This window comes from Octopus bimaculoides, chromosome 14 (assembly GCF_001194135.2).
Source record: "Octopus bimaculoides isolate UCB-OBI-ISO-001 chromosome 14, ASM119413v2, whole genome shotgun sequence".
Classification (NCBI taxonomy): domain Eukaryota; kingdom Metazoa; phylum Mollusca; class Cephalopoda; order Octopoda; family Octopodidae; genus Octopus; species Octopus bimaculoides.
Genome location: NC_068994.1, coordinates 32243674 through 32248892, shown reverse-complemented (window position 1 = coordinate 32248892; position 5219 = coordinate 32243674).

Here is a 5219-nt window from a genome sequence, read left to right as displayed (position 1 = left end):
GGTGGTGGTGGTGGTGGTGGTGCTTATGGCGGCGGCGGCGGGGCATGAATATTGACGTATTAATTTGATAAAAGAACAGAAATAAAATAAAGAATGCATAAACAAAAACAAATTACAATTAAAAAAAAAAGGAACATAGGGAGAGATAAAAACAACATTCATCATTATCATCATCATCACCATCATCATCATCATCATCATCATTTTCATTATCGTCATGTTCATCATCGTCAACATTATCATCGTCATCATCGTCACCACCAACACCACCACCTCCACCACCACCATCCTCCTCATCATCATCTCGCCGCCACCATAACCATCACCACCACCGCTACCACCACCACCACCACCATCATTACTATCACTCTAACGTTTCTTTACTAGCTATGAAATTCCTCATCACAACCACCACCATCATCACCATCACCAACACCACGACCAACAACAACAACAACATCATCATCATCGTTACTATCGCCATAATGGTCGTTTTCTGTCTTATCACATTCGTCATCGCCGTCACCACCACCCCTACCAGCGTCGCCGCCGTCGCCGCCGTCGCCGCCGTCGCCGCCATGACCATCAATATTGATTTGTGTGGAATCTATTAAAATCGTTCGCTAAATTACAAGTGTTTGATAAGATGCATTGTCATTCATTAATCTCTATCTCTTTAATTATTTATCGTCATCAATATCACCATAAACAGCAGCAGCAGCATTGTAATTCATCATCATCATCATCATCATCATCATCATCATCATCATCATCATCATCATCATCACCGTCGTCGTCATCGTCATTATCATTGCTATTGTCATTATTGTCATCGGTGTTGTAGCCGAAATCGTTATTATGAAAACCGTCGCATCATCATCATCATCATCGTAGTCATCGTCATCGTTCTCACTCTCATTAATGGTGGTGTTCACTTTGTTGTTGCTATCTTCACCATCATTATCATCATCGTCATTATCATCGTCAGCATCATCATTATCATTATCGTTGTCATCGTCATAATTATTGTCATCATTCTTATCGTCAGCATTATCTTTCATACTAACACAATCACTTTCCTCGTTATATTCGCTAATCCTCAGCGTTCTTTTTCTTGGTATTACAACCACCGCCATCACCACTGCAATCACTAACCACTACCACAATCATAATCGTCGTCGTCGTTATCATCATCATCAACAATACCATTTTCATCAGGGGTCTCTACTCCCTGCTCCCTTTTTTTTTTTTACTTTATTGGCAGGACTTACACTCAGAATCTGAGTGCAAAATAATTACCCATTTTACAAAAAGATGCAAAATAATTTACCCATTTTACAGCGTACAAAGCAGCCTCTGGATCTCCAAAATGCTCTTACGAACAACAGGAACAAGAGCAACAAATACGCCAATGTGGACCGCACTCGGCATATAACCAGGAATGTAGATAATAGACCTGGAAGCATGAAAATCACTGTAGGCCTTAGTGAGGAACTCAGAACTTTATATAGATTCTGGTGACGTTTGAAATCAGAATGTAAAGAAACGTACATGTGTAACTCATGGCATTCGCTCTTTTTTTTGCATTGTTATTTTTCACCAAATACCTGGGAATACTTGAGGCAGATGGAATCAAACATCACGACATGAAGGAAAAGATAAAAACAGAATACCGGCGGCGAGTGAGAAAAATATTGACTTCAAAACTGAATGCCAGAAACATAATTTCGGTAATAAACTCGTGCGCAGTCACTGTAATTTGGTATGGCGCTGGAATCCTGATGTGGACAGAGGAGGAGCTAAAGGAGATGGACAGGATGTTAAGAAAGCTCCTAATGATGCATGGAGCCCATCATCTGTGTGCAGACACTGATCGCTTATATATAAAGAGAGCAAATGGAGGAAGGGGAGTACTAAGTGTCGAAGACTGCATACATATCGAACTTGAGAGCTTAATGAGTTACCTAGCCCAAAGTAAAGAAAACTTGCTAATGTCAGTTAGGAACGAGGAAGTATTGAAAGCAGAGAAAAAAAGAGAAAACAAAGGAAGAAGTATAAAAAAGATATGAAGAAGAATTATGCAACAAGGGACAACACAATTAATTCCATGCAGCCACAACTGAAGTTGCTGGAAAAAACAGGTGGGATCGCCTGATGAAAGGAATCCTAAAAAAAGAGACCGAGAGCACAATACTGGCATCGCAGGACCAAGATTTGGTCACGAACTGAAGGGTCAACCTTAAGAATGAGCAAGTGTCTCCGCTGTGCTATAGAGCGGATTGAAGCCATTTCCCATATCACAAACGAATGCCCTAGACTTGCCCAAAACCATTTCAAGTTGTGGCGACCCAACCAGATAGCGAAAGTGCTACATTGGAAACTTTGCGAAAGATGGGAGCTAGAGAAAAGCAAGACGTGGTATGAGAACAAACCGCAGAGAGTGGTGGAGTTGGACAGTAGCTAAATCCTCTGGGACCTAGTGGTGATGGACAAGGTACACCATCTATGCTATATAGCTGATGTTGCATGCCCCTTTGACCCACGAATAGTCAAGAAGGAAGATTGAAAGATAGATAGATAGATAGATAGATAGATAGATAGATAGATAGATAGATAGATAGATAGATAGATAGATAGATAGATACAACCCTCTTAAGTACGAAATAGCCCGAGTATGGAGAATGAAGCAGGTGAAGATAGTGACAATTATTATTGGATCCTTGGGAACAGTATCAGAAGGCATCAAGAGGAATATAAAGGAAATCGGAATAGAGTTCCCTGTAGAACTGTTACAAAAGGTTTGCCTCCTTGGCACAGCTAGAATAATCAGGAAAGAATTAGCTGAAAAGAACGAATAGCACGGTACTGTAGGCTGCAGATAGTAAGCCTGCAACGCATGTAAGACTCCAGGAGCTCCAACAAAACTTGTAATAAAGAGAAAATAATAATAATAATAATAATAATAATAATAATAATAATAATAATGATGATGATGATGATGATGATGATGATGATGATGATGATGATGATTTCATTTATTTGCCACAAGGGTGAAGGAGGAAGAGGACAATACAAAAACAGACATAGAGTCTGGGGGGGTTACATATAATGAAATTATAAAAACAAAAAGAAAAATAAGAAATTAATTTTACACGGTATATGCTGAAACAGAAGTTACATGCATAGCATACAATGTTTTAAAACCAAAAAATAAAATGCGGGTAGGGTGATAGAGATGTAATCCTTCTGATACAGGAAGCCCTCTAAGGGATAATCGAGGAACCCCACTGCACGAGATTTCCTTGAAACCCCAGGAGCAAGTGCCCTCTCCAATTCCTTCTCTCTGACTCACAGGTCTACACTTAGAGACGTACCATCCACTCTTGCCATTTTCTCAACTTTCACCCACCTTTCAGTAAACTCACTCGAGGACAGCACTTCCCTCTCCATTCTCAATTTCGTTTACAAGTAAAACTTCAAGAAGTCAATGAGAGTTCTACCAAAGAAGAATGTATCTGTCCTCGTGCCTTTCAGCCTTGTCCACCAAAAAACATCTTTCGCCACAGCCACCAGGCAAAGGAAAACTGCTTTGCCTGCTCCATTGAAGGAGGACAGCGGTGCGATCATCACTACAGATTCGGCCGACAGACGGATCCGTCCCACACGCGACAGCAGTTGTTTGACATGACCCCACAATTCACCAATGCCCTCGGTAGCACTGCCAGGCAAAATTTTAACTCAGGACATAAAAAAGCGTGAAGAAATGCAGCTTAGCATTTGGTCCGGCGCGCTGACGATCAAAACAAAGGGTAAAATGTTCTTGCCGAGCCGCCGCCTTCAGAACGGGACGCGGGTCCGTCACAGGATTACTCACGTTTTTTCCAACCGAATGGATATGAGCAACGTGAAATGAAGTGTTTTACACAAGAACACAACGCATCGACCGGTCCTGGAATTGAAACCACCATCTTACATTGATGAGCGCAACACCCTAACCACTAAGCTACGCGCCTCCACTCTTAGAGTATTACTTGATCTTAAGTTAGTTCTACATAGGAAATTGTGATGGACTGACATTTTGTTTACCGATTCCTATTCCCCTGGGGAACTAGACGAAGGATGAATGATACTAATAAACCCACTAACCATGAAGACAACAGTAATAAAAACCATAGTTGCAACTCAAAATACTACCGGCGTAAACCTGGTCATAGCACCACTAATGGTGGTATAAATGCGCAGAGCCTTGATAATAGAACTAATGATAATATACATATACACCGTATGCAATACCTTAACAACTGTAAACATGTGTCGCTTGATAAGACTACTGGTAAATCGGGAGACATGATCTGGATCATACTCCCATTTGCGATGAAAATAAAGAACGGTTTAGCTAAGCAAATATTTGACATTATAAATAAGCACTTTGATAAGGATAATAGGTATTCGAAACTTATAAATAGTAGCATAATAAGAAAAGGTTATAGTATTACGCATAACTTAGCGAGCATCCTATCCTCCTTGAATAATAAAAAACTAGACACTTTCTATTTAAATAGAAGCAACAATAACAACGACAGCGGTAATAGTAAGAATAAAAATAATAAACCCTACCCCAATCTTAGTAAAGGGAACACTCAGAATCATAATAGCCCTATCAATCTCAATAGATCTAGCTCTAGTCCACTAGAAAGCTATCCCCCACTCCACAGCAGAATCTATGTGACTGTAGGAATAGGGAGAATTGTGCCCTCGAAGGATGTAATTTACCAATGCACAGTCACAACACAGTTTAGTAAAAGGAGTTACATTGGAGCTACCCAAAGTGAAATGAATCGTAGACTAACCGCACATCAGTACACTTTCAGAAATAGAAACAGAATTAACTCGACTAGATTACTCTTTACTCTTTTACTCTTTTATTTGTTTCAGTCATTTGATTGTGGCCATGCTGGAGCACCACCTTTAGTCCAGCAAATCGACCCCAGGACTTATTCTTTGTAAGCCTAGTACTTATTCTATCGGTCTCTTTTGCCGAACCGCTAATGTTACGGGGACGTTAACACAACAGCACGCGTCATCTTTGCAAGTAAGTTTTAACTTTATATTTCTGACGCGACTCTATCTATCTTCGTATCTTTCTCCCCCTCTCGTTCTTCCTTCTGTTGTTATTCGCCTCTCCCCTTCACTGCTATATCTTTCTCTCTTCCTCTCTC